This window comes from Mesoplodon bidens (assembly GCF_964165515.1).
Source record: "Mesoplodon bidens genome assembly, chromosome: 9".
Lineage (NCBI taxonomy): Eukaryota > Metazoa > Chordata > Mammalia > Artiodactyla > Ziphiidae > Mesoplodon > Mesoplodon bidens.
In genome coordinates, this window is record NC_138166.1 from 2,802,361 (window position 1) to 2,818,371 (window position 16,011).

The 16,011-nt window shown below is 55.2% G+C and overlaps 1 protein-coding gene across 11 annotated transcripts in view; it reads right to left on the reverse strand.

Moving 5' to 3' along the window:
- The window catches only part of COBL (cordon-bleu WH2 repeat protein), a 239,419-nt gene that overhangs the window by 161,464 nt on the left and 61,944 nt on the right, over nt 1-16,011 (reverse strand). Inside the window, exon 1 of one of the 11 annotated variants that reach the window (XM_081244507.1) lies at nt 6,686-6,720. The exons of the other annotated variants lie outside the window; for them this stretch is intronic. The gene's annotated coding sequence lies outside the window, so the exon portion shown is untranslated. Of the gene's footprint in view, nt 1-6,685; nt 6,721-16,011 lie in introns of those variants that run through there. 11 annotated transcript variants of the gene reach the window in all.

The window sequence follows — 16,011 nt, forward strand, 5'->3', positions numbered from 1 at the left end:
TCAGAAAATAACGAATGATGACGAAGACATGGAGAAATGAGCCCCCTCGCGCACTGCTGGTGGGAATGTGAATTGGTGCAGCCGCTACGGAAAGCAGTACGGAGGGGCCTCAAAAAATTAAAAATAGGACTACCACATGACCCAGCAATTCCACGCCTGGGTATATAACCCAAAGAATCGAAAGTAAAGACTCAAAAAGATACTTGTACACCCATGTTCAGAGCAGCATTATTCACAATAGCCAAAAGGTGGAAACAACCGGAGTCTATCAACAGATGAAGGGATAAACAAACTATGGCCCAATACACGCCGTGGAATAGTATTCAGCCTTAGAAAGGAAGCAAATTCGGACACCTGCTATAAGATGGATGCACCTCGAGGCCATTAAGCCAAGTGAACAAGCCAGTCACAGAAGGAGCCCTATTGCCTGACTCCACTTACAGGAGTTTCGGAGGGCAGCCAAGTTCACACGGGGGCAGGAAATGGAAGGGTGGTTACCAGCGGCTGGGGGAGGGGGGAGACGGGTAGCTTTGTTGGATGGGTTTAACAGAGCTTTTGTTTAACAGAGTTCCGGTTCGCTGAATGGTTCCAGATGAAAAAAAGCTCTGGAGATGGTGGCACAACAATGTGACCGTGCTTGACATCACCGAACTGGATGCTTAAACATGGCTCAAAAATGGTAAATTTTACGTCATGTGATTTTCTCACAATTTCATCATTGCCTCCTAATAAAATTAAGTTTTCATCCTAATAAAATTAGACTTCATCCTAATAAAATCGTTTCATCCTAGTAATGGGATCAGCTGGTACTGTGAGTCTTTACTGCCAGGGCTCGCTCCTTCTTTGGGGCCCCTCAGCCTCTGGCCCACCACCCACGAGAAGCTTCTCTGGCTAGGGGACAAGGCGGAAGATGCAGGACCTGACGGGGGTGGAGGCTCGTGGGCCCCTTAGAGGAAAGGGAAGGGGAGGGAGCCCTGAAGGGAGCAGGGCCCGAGGGCAGCGAGACACCTCTGCTGACCCCCCATCCTCCCCCACCCCAGGAGCATCACAACACCTCAGGCTGTGTGTTCAAGGGTGTAACCGTGGGCCAGCTCAAGAGCAGAAGCTGCCTAGGTGCACGGACCCCCCAGGCCCCCCCGCTTATGAGCAGCATCTCCACACAACATGGTCGCGGCACCACTGGCCTCCTCTGCCCGGGAGGGACCACTTCGGACACCTTCACTCGGTCCAGGGAAGCCGAGGTGCTGACCTTGGAGGGTCGGTGCGGGTGTTGGGCGTTTGGGGTCACCTGGGTCTGGGAGCACGTGGCCGTCAAAGGGCCAGGTTCCTGCCTCAGTCTGAGGACCCACCGGGCAGGGACCCAGGGCCTGGCCCCTCCTGGGCATACCCTGGGAGGCTCTTCAGGGCATGAGCTGCTGAGCAAGCCCCTCACCTGCCCTCTGGTCCCTGCAGGAAACCAGCTGGGAGTCGCCCGGGCAGGGAAGGACTTAGCAGATGAAAACAATAAAAATAAAAACATTCCTGGCATCTCAAAGGTAATCCGTGTTAAAACCGTCAGGTAAGAACATTGCCGGCATTTCAAACACCATCAGTCAGAGCTCCAAACGGTTTTATCTTAAAACCATCACAAAGTTACGACCCAAATGTCGGGGCCATGTCTGCTAGTTCCCACATCAGCGGGGGCGCTGCCAGACGGCTTTCTCGCCCAGAGCCCTTCAGAGTGAATCAGGAGGCGGACATGCCGCCCCAACGAAAGGCAGCCGATGCAAGACGGTGTGGGCTGTGCGTCTGACACCGTCCGGGCTCAGTGAGTGCGAATCCCAGGGCCGAGTCCAGGCGGCCGAATGAAAACCTACCTCCAGGCCATGGCTGGCACCCAGCCAGGTTGGAGGGGCCCCGGCAGGCAGGGCTGCAGCCTGAGAAGAGAACGTCCACACGGCTCACTACTTCCCTGAGCAGAGTCCAAAGGGCGCTCCGCTCTCTACGTGTGACCATCCATGGATGCTGAGGCTGATGCCGGTTCCGCCCACTGACAAGCCCGCAGGATCCCCGCCCATGTACCATGCTGGTGGCAGCCCGGGCAGGAAGCAGGGTGAACAGCCTCTCCCGAAAGGGAATGTCAAAGTTCAAAGAAATTTGAACCCCGCCCAAATTTCAAAGAAAAACCAGACCAGGCTATTCGTGGTCCTGATCCGCCCGGTGAAGCAAGCTCTGGCTCGGTGGGTCCGTCTGCGCTGCAGGCAGAAGGGGTCACCGTTCTCTCCTAAGAGTCTCCCAAGCAGAAGTTTGCTTCCTCTCCGAAGAGTCAGAAAATTGGACACGAGCTGCTCTGGTTCTCAGGGTCAGGTCACTTCCAGGGTCACCTGGATTCTCCTCCAGCTGTTGGACGCGAGGCCTCTGCTCATGCCCAGGGAGGGAGCGGCCCGGAGGCTGCCAGGCACTTCCATTGAGAATCAGTGCAGGAGGCCTGGGGTTCTGGGCAAATGGCCCCGTCCGTACGGCCTCCTGAATCTGACTCTGAATTGAGTCACCTCCTTGTAAGTCGTGGGTGCAGCAGAGAATTCAGTGATCTGGGAATCACTGGTTTGGAGGAAGCATCAGAGAAAGGCGGGCAGGAATAACAGGACTGTAATCATACCATCACAAACCTTATTCTTCACACTTAAAGGCTTAACTTCTCCTCTGAGCAATGCCACGCGTGTCTGGGAAGACAGTCATCCACTAAACAGATATGTGGTGGCCCCATCACATCCCAGGACCATCCTAAGATCGATGATCACAGCTGTAAGTCACCCTCCACGGGATCATGGTCCCCAAGGGTGGACGACAGCTCACGGGACCCAGGAAGAAGGATGGTACAACCACGAGGGCAAGGAAGGCATGAGTGCTCCACAGGGATTGGTAAGGGCTCTTGATTTAGGCCGAGTTCACCAAGTTTCAGGAGATGATTTGTGAGTGGTGACATGAAAAATCAGATGGAGGCGGTAAGGACAAGCGTGGGCCTGAGGCTGTCCCCAGCAAGGACGGTCATTCCGACGGCACCAAGGTGGGGAGGGGCTTGGGGTGTGGGGACATTTCAGGAAGGCTGGCACGTGGTGAGGCTGGGGGGTTAGGGAGGGACCCTGGGCGTGCGGAGGGTGGGGACTTCGGGAATTTCCTATGAACGATGAGGAACAAAACAGGCTCTTCTCGCAAGGTACATGATTCACACGTGCACACACAGCCACACGTGCACACATGTACACACACACATCCACAGCTCTGGAAGGCAAGTTCACAAACAAGTGCAAATTGAAGGCAGCTGACCATCAGACCCAAAGGAGAAATCCCACCATCATGGGAAACAAGAGAGGGGCAGGGGTCAGACAGAATCAGGGGCAGGAAGATGTACGTAAGCAGGACCGCGGGAGGGTCAGAGGCCTTCTGAGAACAGCTCCACCTGGGTGAGGAGTCCGTGGGCCTGGCGTCAGCAGCCTGGCCGAGATGAGAACTAGGGTGCTGGCCTCCCTGGTGGAAACACACCTAGAGGGTGAGGTGTGCAGACAGCCCCAGAGGACATACGCTCCCCTACACCCCACCCGAAAGGGAAGGCCGTCCCGTCCCCAGCAGTCTCCAGGGGGGTCTGAGGGTGGACACTTCATTTCCCTTTGAGCCCACGTGTCTGTGAGCCGGGCTGGCGGGGGGTGAAGGTGAGGACATGCAGGCAGGTGTGGGCAGGGCAGCATGTGCATCTGTGATTGCCAGGACCCCAGGGTCTACTCCTGCAGCTAGCTACCCACACAGCGAGGACTCTGAGTCAGCACATACTTGGCATGAAAGGGAACCAAGTCAAGGGCTTCTGCCCTGCTTTCTGGCAGACAAAACCTGGTTTCGTGACACTGACAGTGCTGGTTTCAGAGCTGCCCGCTCGTGTACACAGCAGGCTAGGAAGCGTGAACGCATAAGCCAAGGCTTTTCCAACGAAGACACTAAACACTCACAAGGGGTGGGCCTAGCAAACACTCCGGGATCTACCCAGGAGGCCGGAACTAGTCGCAGATTTTGTGGTCTCGCTGTTGTGAGGCTTGAACTAGGTAACGTACATAAGATGACAGGTCCAGGACCCGGTGAGGCGCAGGTGCCCCCAAGAGGTCACGTGTCTGTATAGGCTCTCACGCCCCAGAGAGGGTATCTGACTGATGAAGAAATCTGCAACGGACTTAGTACTGTGCTAAGTTCATTTCTAGCCGGAAGGCACACAGTGGCTGGACAGAAACGAGATGAGGGCAGAATGTGCTTGAGGACGCCTGTTTATTTCTTCTTAAACAGACACTTCACAGATTTTTGAGATAATTATCGAATTTTTAAGTAAGACTTTTGTGCAAGAAAATTTGTCTCTATAACACTTTTTTAAAAAAAACTAAAGTTTACCAATCCCTAAAGATCTACAAAGGGATTCATTGGCAGCCCAAAGTGCAGAATATTTTTTTTGACATGTGCAATCATTTTAATTTTTTTTTAAATTAGTAGTAGTCACTACTCACTGCCCCACTGCTCCCCACCAGGGCCGGGTGGGGTTGGGGACATGCCAGCAACAGAGAATGGAGGACTTCTGTCCCCTGTCCCCTGAGGGGTAAGGGACCAAGCCCTGCATCTCTTCAGTACAAACTAGCTTTTTCTTTGTTGTCTGAGAACGACATGAAGACCCTGGCCTTTTAATTAGCTGTGTGCACTGTTCAACAGGCAATGAGGACTATCTCATTTAACTGCTTTGTAGTTTCCTGTTTGGATGAAATGTATCCATCAAATTAATGGCATCTGTTTAAGTTATTTGCATTAAAAATAAAAGCAATGAGTCAGACAGACAAAGGCAAATATCATGTGATATCACTCATACGTGGAATCTAAAAAAAGGCTACAAATGAACTTATCTACAAAATAGAAACAGAGTCACAGATATAGAAAATAAACTTCTGGTTACCAGGGTGCAGGAGGGGGGCGGGATAAATGGGGAGATTGGGGTTGACATATACACACCACTATATATAAAGTAGGTAAACAGCAAGGACCTGCTATACAGCACAGGGAACTCTACTCGATACTCCGTAATGGCCTATATGGGAGAAGAATCTGCAAAAAGACTGGATATATGTATATGTAAAACTGATTCACTTTGCTGTACAGCAGAAAGTAACACAATATTGTGAATCAACGACTCCAATAAACATTTTAAATAAATACATAAATGAAAGCCATCATGAAGATGGTGTCAATGTAAAGGACGGTCCTCCTCTTAAAGTCAGAAGATCGATGTGCAGGATAAGAAGCCGAAAGACAAAGGTTTAACTTTTCACATTTAAATGGAATGTTGGCGATCTCAGCTGGATTTCAGCCACAGAATGGGAGCGAAAGCCGTGATTCAGAGTGAGGGCTACAGGGCAAGGAGCCTGGTTCCAAGCCTGTGTCCTCAGCATCCCGTGTCCCGCAGAGCCTGTCCCCGTCCCGGGGGTGTCCCTAGCGCCGTTCCTTCCTCTGTGTGACCCCTGTCAGCCTCACCCACTCAGGAACCGGATTTAAGGCAGGGACCTGGGTCACACCCGGGAAAGAGCCTTGAAGGGGGCCAGCATGAGCGAAGCGATGGACTGCTTCTCTTTTGTAAACGGATTCACCCAGTGGGTGGAGTTTCCCTTCTGCAAGATACATTCTACAGTTTTCTCAGGAAATTCAGTGAAAGTTTAAACACGTCAAGTGCCTGCGTTTGCGGAGCCCAGGTGAGCTCTGGGCATCAGTAAGAGGTAGGGCCTTCCGCTGCTACCGACAACATCCTTCTGTTTATCCTTTCATGGGTCAGGAGATTCCAGGAGAAAGTGGAACCCAGACATCAGACCCCAAGAGGACGCCAAATATAGGCCAACAGGGCTGTTAGAAATGAGGGGAAAAAGTACCGTGGAGCCAGCAAGGGCAGGAAAGAGTGGTCTTCACAAGGGTCCTCAATACCTAAGGCAACAGGGCACAGAGCATGGGCGTGTCCCCCTGCCACCCCGGTCAGGGGCACAGAGCACGGGCGTGTCCCCCTGCCACCCCGGCCAGGGGCAAGGGACAGAGACACCACTGCTAACAAGACACAAAGAGAGCAGTTCCAGAAAGTTCGGGGTGGTCTGGATAGAATCCCAATTGGACAAAATCCCCCTCCACGTGATTCCCATGGGCCCCTTCCCACCCCTCCCCCCTTCTCCCTCTGCTAGCTTCTGCACTCAAGCCTTTTTTTTTTTTCCCCCAGTACGCCGGCCTCCCACTGCCGTGGCCCCTCCCACTGCCGTGGCCCCTCCCACTGCGGAGCACAGGCTCCGGACGCGCAGGCTCAGCGGCCATGGCTCACGGGCCCAGGCGCTCACGCGGCATGTGGGATCCTCCCAGACCGGGGCACGAACCCGTGTCCCCTGCATCGCAGGCGGACTCTCAACCACTGCGCCACCAGGGAAGCCCCTCAAGCCATCATTTAAATCACAGATCACAGTAGCTACCACGTCCTCGCTTACAGCCCCCCAGCACTGCGGCGCAAGCACACCCACCTTGACTGTCCCAGTCTCCTCGGTCCCTGCACGCCTCCTCCTCTGCTACCTTGAATCAGCAAGCTCTCCCTCGTCGAGGGCTTCACACACTGTGCTCCCTGCCGGAAATGCCGTTGCCTCTCCTCCCGACTCACCCTGGAAGGCGCGCTCCTCAGGAAGGTCTCTCCCCCATCCTTGCCGCGACCCCGTAGAATGTTCTCCAGCGGAGCATCTGGCCAGTGTCTCTCTCAGCGCTTCTCCCAGTCGGCACTCACAGGACTTGGACCAGACCGTGTAGGACCAGCCACGACTCTAGACTCTAACCCCACGACTCTCTTGGTCCCAGCAGAGAAGGTCACTCAGAGACTACTTGCTGTACAAGTGAGTCAGCTCCCCTCTGCTGTGATTCAGCTGCATGTCACTGCCCAGCTGTGCGAGCATCTAAGAAAAGGTGGACATCCCAAAGCCCAGGCCAACACCCGAGGACAGCACGGCACTGCGGGGGGCGGGCAGGATGGGTGCCAGGCGGTAGCGAGCCCTCCCCACCCTCCAGTAATAGCTCCCACGCCTCTGAGCCCAGCAGTAACCGGAGTTTTTAGCTCTCAGTTTCTGGATGTACAAGCCAGCCAAGTCCCAAGCACTTGGCATACAGATGTTCAGTCCTCACAACAAGGGCACATGCAGGGTTACTCTCCCCACTGTACAGACGGGAAGACTGAGGATCCGACAGGCAAGGGACTCTCTCGGGTTCACACTGCCACGGGTCCTCCTGAGCCACTGTGCGCCCCCGGCCCTCTCCCTAGTTATTTCCTGAAATCAAAAAACCCCAGGGTATCCAGCAGCCAGTGGTGAACCGTCCAAGGCTCTGTGCCATGTGCTAGAGGGTGGGCATCCTGCAGGGGCCACTGAGTTGAGGGGGTGGGTCGGGAGGCCCCCGCTGGGAAAGGTTTCTGGCACAGTCTGCTGTGATGTGGGGTCCGGACCAGCCTTGTCCAATAGAGCCCCCGAGGACGTCCTTCAGTGCTGAGGACACACGACTCACAGGCTGCGTTCCACATCCTCATGGTACAGAGGAGGAGGCGGAGTCGGGAGAGACGGGCAGACTGGCTGACGGCGGGAAGGTTCCAGGTCGGTCCTCAGGGCTCTCCGAGCCTCTAGGATCAGGACTCCTCTGGGGATCTGATGAGGGCGCGATGCACCAAGACACCTTCACGTATGTGCACGCGACTTCTGCAGACCACTGTGGGCCATGGGGACCCCAGGTTCGAGCCCCGGTGACGCCTCCTCTCAGGGCTCAGTAGGTACCTCGCACCCTCAGGGTACTATTCCTTCCTAGACAAGAATCCTTTCTAATAAAGGAGGAATGAGGCCGGTCCCTCTGATGCTTTCCCTACCATGTTTGCCTTTAAAAACAAAACTTAGGACAAGAGAAGCAGTCAGCGAAAAGATCCAGATACACGTACCCATGGAATTCTCAAATTAAGAGGCCATCTTCAAGGGCAGCCTGAAGGAGAAACACTGCATCAAGAGAGGAACACCAGAGTCCCAGTAAACCAGGGGGCAATGGGCTTCCCATAAAAACACTGCTTTTCAGGGCAACGGAGAGACACCGTCCTTTGGAATTCTGCCCCAGAACACCCTTTCATAGCTGCGAAGCATCTGCCAGCCCCGTGATACACTCTGCCGTGCTCGGATCTGGCGAAGATATTGCCAGCTGTGTGTCCTACAGCGGACGACTCTGTCTGGGCAAGTACTGCCACTTGTCAGCCTCAGTTTCCCCAGGAGCCACACGGAGAATGATTTCAGTGTTTATTATGGGGTTCACGTGAGGATTAGCCAAGATGACTCCTGAAGTTTCTTGCAGGGCACTCAGTGACTATAGCTGTTAAAACGGCTTTTACTGTTATTAGCAGGTTTACTCTTTGGGACAAAAAAACAAGCCTCCTGCCTCTAACAAGGGCGGAGGAGAAGCTGACTCCTCTAGGAGCCCAATGAAAGCTCATTTGTGCAGCAAACGCATTCAAAACCAACCAAGAAACCCTACGCACAAGAGACTTTCACCGTTGTGACCTGGGGTTGGAGAAGCTTTCAGTAATCCAAAGTGAAATGATTAGCTTTCTTGATGGGGTTCTCAAAGACACAATAGCAAAAGCTATCCATAACGCTCAGCAAACTTGAAACGCGGGCCCGTGTACATGGGAACATGGCTATCTCAGCGCACATCAAGTACATATTCAAAGAGGAGCATTTGCGAGCTGAATCCCACAGCGGTTACCCAACCCCCCAGTAAGTTAAGAAAGAGCCCGTGGGTGTGGATCACTTAGCCGGCGGCCAGGACTCCACGATGAAGCTGAGCGGAGCAACTCACGCCCCAGGAATCAGATAAAACCCAGAGTTACTGTGTCGCTCAGTGTTATAGGAAAAGGATCTCTCCTTCCAAAAAATAGGCTGCACTAGTTTACTGAGGTTTGAACATTCTTATCAAATGCAAGGAAACGGATCCGAGGAGAAAACTTACTGGTTCCCAAACCACCTGGCGATGTGTGCACACATCCCAGGCTGTGCCGGCCCCTCCTGGAGGCTTTGCTTTGCCCCTCTACAAGGAGCAGGGGGCACCTTATCTCACGGCCAGTGCAGTCCCAACAGCTCAAGGCAAGAGCCCGTCCCTGGAGCTTCCCTGGATGGGAGCGCAGAGGAGACGCAGAGCTGTGAGGACATGCAGAGGCCTCTGATCCAAGCAGCCTGTGACTTATTCGTAAAGGTGCCGCCCAATGCAGGGCTTCCTCCCAAGCAAGCCCGCGGTGCCACGCCTGCCAGCTAGAATGGTGCTCCTGAGCCCCCCGCCAGGAACAAAATCAATTTGCCTTGGCTCACTCGGTCAAAGGCTTGAACCTTCTAATCCAGAAAACAAACTGAACAGGACTGAACGATCTGGGAGGAAGAGCACAGCTGGGTCTTCAGCAAGGAGGCCTGGCAGCGACCCGCTTCTTTCTGACAAAGCTCGCCCACCACCTTCTCGGAGCTGCCGGCACGGACATCGCAGGTGGTCCCTCGGGGAGACGTGTAATTATTCTTTGAGACACGAGTCAGACCTTCACCGTGGCTCACCAACCTTGTGCAACGAAACATTTGTTGACTTTGCCTAAAGGAAGCCTTGCCATGTCCCAGGCACGATTCAGCACCTTCTTTGGCTGAAGAGTCTTTCTTTTTCTTTTCTTCCCCCCAAAAGCTATGTCATCAGAAGCTCGCTGTGTTCCTGCAGCCAGACTCCATGTGGTAGTGAGGCTTCTCAGGCTTGAAGGCCATATTCAGTTTCTACCAAATATCACTGTCCCAGGATCACAAATGAGCTGCCAAACAGATAAGGCGGCAGACGCGCCCACAAGGCCGCAGCGCCCAAGGGCCCCGGTGAGGGCGCAGTGGGCTTGGATGAAGGGATCTGGCGCCAGGACAACACCCTCCCGCTTCGGGACCCCACAGTCAGCTCTGCCTGAGCGGCAAAGTCACCTGAGCTTCCTGCCTCCAGCCAGCAGCCCCCATTGTTCGGGTTGACTTCCTTCCCCGCAAGGGGAGGCACAGCCAGTGCGGTACAGCCCCAAGGAGGCAAGGAGTGTGCCGCCCCCCAGGAGCCCCCCAGGGAGACGCCAGTGTCCTCCGAGCTTCCGCACTGCAGTGAGGCCACATCCACACCTGCCACCATCTCACACCCACCGCCTCCAGAGACTGTGCAAGTCTGCTGGCTTCTGACCATTAGAAGCCCGACAAAGAGCCCCTCCAGGCAACACCTTCTCTGCCACCTGTCCTTCTAGGTTAGCGCTTCACTGCCTGCTACTGCACTGTCATCCCCTCCCCCTCCTCTCCTCCCCCTCCCCTTCCCCTCCTCTCCCCCCTCCTCTCCCCCCTCCTCTCCTCCTCCTCCCCCTCCCCCTCCTCCCCATCCCCTCCTCCTCCTCTCCCTCCCCATCCCCTCCTCCTCCTCTCCCTCCCCCTCCTCTCCCTCCCCCTCCTTTCCCTCCTCTCTCCCTCCTCTCCCCCTCATCTCCTCCCCCTCCTCTCCCCCTCCTCTTCCCCCTCCTCTCCCCCTCCTCTCCCCCTCATCTCCTCTCCCTCCTCTCCCCCTCCTCCCCTCCCCCTCCTCTCCTCCTTCTACTCCCCCAAAGGCTGTGCCAAGTTCCATCTCAGCCAGGCTCCACCCATCTCCTCCTGCTGCATCCTTACTCAGGTCACTGTCCTCTCTCGGGGACTCTCACCGTAGACACTAAGGAATCTCCTCCTTCACCTGCCCTGCACACCTTGAGCCCCATTCCCACAGGCTGAGAGGAGCCTTCCTCAAGGACAGCCCCGTCCAACCACCCTCCCGGTGCAAAGCCCTCAGCGGTCCCCACTGCCTGCTGGGCTAACCCCACACTTCTGCACCTGCGCCGCCTCCACCCCAGCACTGTTCCTGCCGCGCCCCCCGGGCACCCACACTGGGCTTACCTGAACCGTGGTGTTCTGCGCACAGGCCGAGGTTCCCCAGCCAGGCCGTCCCGTCCGTGGGTCCCTCACTGGCGAGTGCACGAGTGAGGTCAAGAAGGAGAGTCACAGGACTCAACCGTGGACGTGGCCAGCGTGGGGGTGGGGGTCGAAGGGGTGAGTGGGAGAGAGGACCCCAGAGGAAGGACAGGGAGAGGGTGACGCACCCAGGCTCACATCTCAGCGTCACCGCTCACCACGTGACCTTGCCCGGTGTACTCAGCCTCCATCTCCTCCTCCAACAACGGGCTCATAGAAAGATGCAGTGACTCACTCCCTCAGGCCCGAGCCCAGGGCCTGGTGTCTGAGCCCCCAGCTGGTAACCATCGTAGCGCAGGGTGGAATGGGACCTTCCCGTCCTCACACCACCACGATGCCTCACACCGGGACGAGGACCCCACCCTCTGGTCCCCCTGCAGGTCCTGGCACAGAGGAAATCCCACCTGTTGCCCTTCCCCCTCCAGCACACCACAGGGAAGACTAGACATCACCAGGAAACAAAGGGTCTCTATCGCCAGCGTGGCGGGCTAGCGGGACATCGCTGCGCCCCGCCCACTCCCCACCATCTGGCGCTTGCCTCAAACCACAGAACCACACACAGGGCTGGGCTGGGGGCCGACGCACGTGGAGCTGCAGGATTGCAGGCCGGGGGCTGCCCGGGAGCACTGGCCTGCGTGTCCCTGGGGCTGGGGAAGTTCAGGAACCAAAAATGATGCCTGTTTGCTGCCTCATGAGCTTGAGAGGGAGGCTGGCCGGAGCTGCCCAGGTCAGCAGGTGGCAGAGAGGGTCAGTGATGGGCAACCTGCAGGCCCACTGGTCGGAGCCTGCGGACTGGACTCCCAGTTCCTGAGGCAGGTGGATGCCGCACAGCTCGACCACCCAGAGGCCTGGGAGGAACCTGGACGTGGAGGCTGCCCACCAGGGCTGAGGCTGAAAAGGCTGCGGGGCCCACGAAGCAGGAGCTGAAGGGCCAAAGTCCCTGGACACTCACAGATGAAGCCCACAGGAGGACAGGGCAGCAGGGTGCCTGCTGTACCCGAGGGCACACTGACCGGGCAGCAAGGGACGAGCACAGAGCACCTAGGAGGGACAAGTGCCGGCTTCCTCCTTTACTGTCTGCCCTTCACCCAGGTCATGGAAGCAACACCCAGGGGCCCGAGGAGGAGCCTGACAGTGGACGGGGCAGCGGCCTCCCCAGTGGTGCCATGGTGAGTGGGGAGGCCAGGGTGAGAGGCTACGGAACTGAATTTCTTAACATCTGACAAATGAGACCGTTCTGGTGGATGACAAGACTAGAGGCTATGGGACCTGCCCGAGACATAGTCCAGGATGAGAGGATGGCAGAGGCCTGACATGCACGGACTGATGGATTCGATACGATATCCACGGGTCCAACCTGTTCCACAAATGGGCTGCACATCCTCATCTTCATCATCGTTTTCTTCGTAAAAAATGGGAATGGGCCAAAAATGAGAAGGCAGGAGAGCAGTAAAAAAAAAAGGAAAGAAAGTAAAGGACCATCATGAAGACCTAGTTTCTTCCTGGAGAGCAGAATTTGGAATTTGCCAACACCCACCTGAATGTGGCTCTGGAAGGATCGGGAAGGAGCCGTACTGAGGGTCTGGAGAGCTGAGCCCAGCAGCAACCCGGCACCGCCCAGCGCGTCCCCGAGGTCTGGTAGCATGGCTATTCTTATTTCCCGAAGGATAAAACCAGCAGAGATTTTTATGACTTTCTCCTACATGTTTATTAAATTTCTTCCTGGGCTGTCTGGCCATTAGTAGCCATATCCCGTGAAACTACCAGGTAGGCTGTGTGCAAGTTCAGTGATCAAGGTGATACGTAACAGGTAATTACAGAGATGACCAGGATAAATTATACAGCACGTCACTATGGAAACGGCAAATAGTCTGACACAAGAGCTGTCAGAGAATATAAATATAAACAGCAACTCCTTACTGAATATGCAGAATAAAAGATGACAAACATTAATTAAAACAAAACTCTTGGGCTTCCCTGGTGGCGCAGTGGTTGAGAGTCCACCTGCCGATGCAGGGGACGCGGGTTCGTGCCCCGGTCCGGGAGGATCCCACATGCCGCGGACCGGCTGGGCCCGTGAGCCATGGCCGCTGAGCCTGCGCGTCCGGAGCCTGTGCTCCGCAACGGGAGAGGCCACAACAGTGAGAGGCCCGCGTACCGAAAAAAAAAAAAAAAAAAAAAAAAACTCTTTATGGTTTAAGCACATTTAGGGGGTTACAACAGACATCTAATTATCTGTCGTGACAGAAAACCCCTTGGTTTCACACCAGCCTCCAAAAGCACACACTGGCCAAATTAGCGCTGATTTTGGCTCAAAAGACCTATGGCAAAACCTATAGTTTTCCTCCCGATTCACTGACAGAGCTGGCAAGGGGCAAGAAATACCAATATGCCACCCGTCACAAGTAGACAGTGATTAGCTTTCAACAAGCCATACGGTATGTTTTTTTCCTTCAGTGGGAAAAAAAAGGAGCAGGATGGTATTAAGTTCCTCCCAGCAAAGTGTGAAAAAAAAAGAGCGAAACTGAGTAGGAATCCCGAGATAAAAAAGGCAGAGCAAGAAGCTAGCTGGGACGCCACACGCTCTGAAATGCATCCCTTGGCTTGCTGATACGTCTGCTCCGTTTCTACTTACTTTTGTAAATAACTGAAAAGCAGTGAAATCCGATGAGCCAGCTTTCAGCACAGCTACTAACTGATTGGGACGGAATAGAGCCCTGAGAATTTCTCGGGAAAACGAACCTGACTCCCTCCACTGGAGTCCACTAACTCACCCAACCACGGTCCCCGATGCCCCTCGCCTGATGTCTGTCTCCCAGAGAAGCTCTGATCTCTGGACCTGAGTCTTCACTCCTTCATTATCATTGGGAGGTTCCTGCAGACAAACTGCAGATTTGCTATAGAAACCCCTAAAGTGTGTATCTACTACGTCAACTGTGATCACCTCGCGATCTTATGTATGCCTCTGTCATAAATAGAATTTTCACTGTCCACAATACAAGAAAATGGCGCTTTCTTTAGGTTGACCTTATTTTATTTTCTAAGACGCCTTCAGTAAAGATAGCAGAGAATGAAGACAGGGAAGCACAGGCAGAAATAGAGGCCAGCTTCCTGATGGTTACCTGTGAGAGAGAGCAGCACAAAACCAGGACGGTCCGCTGGGCATTATCCATGTCAGTGACATAAGGGCATCGTGCTCATATCAATTAAGACTGGGCTTAAATTTGGAAATTTAGGGGGTAAATATTACCACAAAAACGGTTCACTTACAGTAAAAAAATAAAATACTTTTGATAAAGTTTAAAAAGAAATAGAGGCCAGGGGTCAGTTTGTTTCTTATAGGGACCTTTCCTGGGTTCAGAGCTAAGCGCTGGGTGCCTTTAATTCTCCTTTGAAAGTATGACACTTGATAACTTCCTTGTGAACTGTTTCTCAAAATAGGGCCTGGGCCCCGCGGCCGATCCCTGTGCTGGGAAACCTGAGCGGGGAGCCTCCACGCTCTGCTGGATCAGCCCCTCCCAGGCCGCACAACTGGCACCTTCAGGCCCGCACCATCCGCTGGCGGGTGCAAAGCTGAGGGGCCAGGCCTGCCCCGTGACACCCAGGGTCCAAAGCAGAGACGGTGGGAAAACGCCACGCCTGTGGAACCCAGGGCTAATGGCCCGTCCACCCAGCACTGGACGGGGGCCTCTGGGGTCTCGTCCCCTTGTGGAAAGGCAGTGGGGAGGTAGGTCCTCCTTTGCATCACTGAACTAGCCCACCGCCCCCCTCCCGCCTCTGGGGGGATCTGTCTTGGTCCCGCCTTTAGCCTCCATCTACCTCAAACACCAGATCGAAAAGCTGGGGTGGACACCAGAATTTTTACTGCAAGTCCGTGATTTCCAGGGAGCAGTCACAGCCCCTCAACTCCAAGCCGGCACCTGCAAGGGAGTCTTCGATGTGTGACCTCGAAAAGCTCTCCCTCTGCCCACCACCTAGGACAGCTCCCAGCCTCCCAAACCACGGGCTCTGGCCTGGTTGAAGGGGCCACAGTGTGGGAGCCCCTCTTTAAGAGAGAGACCGGAGAGCACACTACAGAAGTCGGTCACGGCCAAACACGGGCAGCCCTGACGGTCCAGCCCCTGGGGCCTGCCAGGGTAGGGGGCCGGCCAGCCTTCCCGGCCCAGCAACCCCTGCTCTGGGCTCTTCCGGCCACCATTCCCCACCCAGGCCCACCCCAAAGCCAGAAGACGTCCGTCTGGCTGAACAAAAGGCCTTTGACTTTCTAAGCATCACAGGAGAAACTTAGCAGAAACTCGGGTGCCTCCCCAAACTAGGAACTGCCCTGTCCAGCAGGCGAGGACCTCTTTCAAGGAAGCGGGGCCTAGTCTGCTCGGTTTGTCTTCCAGAGAAGAAAAGGGGTGCTTCCAACCTGCCAGGCCGTCCACCAGGACCAGTGGGGACTCACCCTCCTGCCCAGTGGGGTACAGAGGCCTCACAGGGAGTGTGGGAAGGTCTACAAATGAGAAAACCCGGTTCCTGTTTGCAAAGCACTCCAAATACAACGGGGGATTCAGACGTGGGGGGATTACAGACGGAGAAAGCAGGATCTTACGAGACGTGCAGAGGAAGAGACGATGAATTCTTCCAGCATAGAGAACCTCAGCCAGTGGCTGCAGTGGGCAGGCTGATGGGGAGGACTGGAGGGTCCCCCGCCCCCGGGAGGGGAGCAGTGGTGCTGGGTGAGGACTGCGCTGCCGGCGAGCAGGCTTTGAAAGAACCTAGACACCTGTCCCCTTCCGAACAAAGCAGCTCGGGGCTGACAGCTGACACCGTGTCCTGTAGCAGATGCAAGCTCGCAGCCCCTCGGACGAGCCTCAGTTCAGACAGCGCCACACAAAGGGGTGTGGGCACTAGGGGTGGGGGGGCCGCTTGGGTCCCGGGTCGG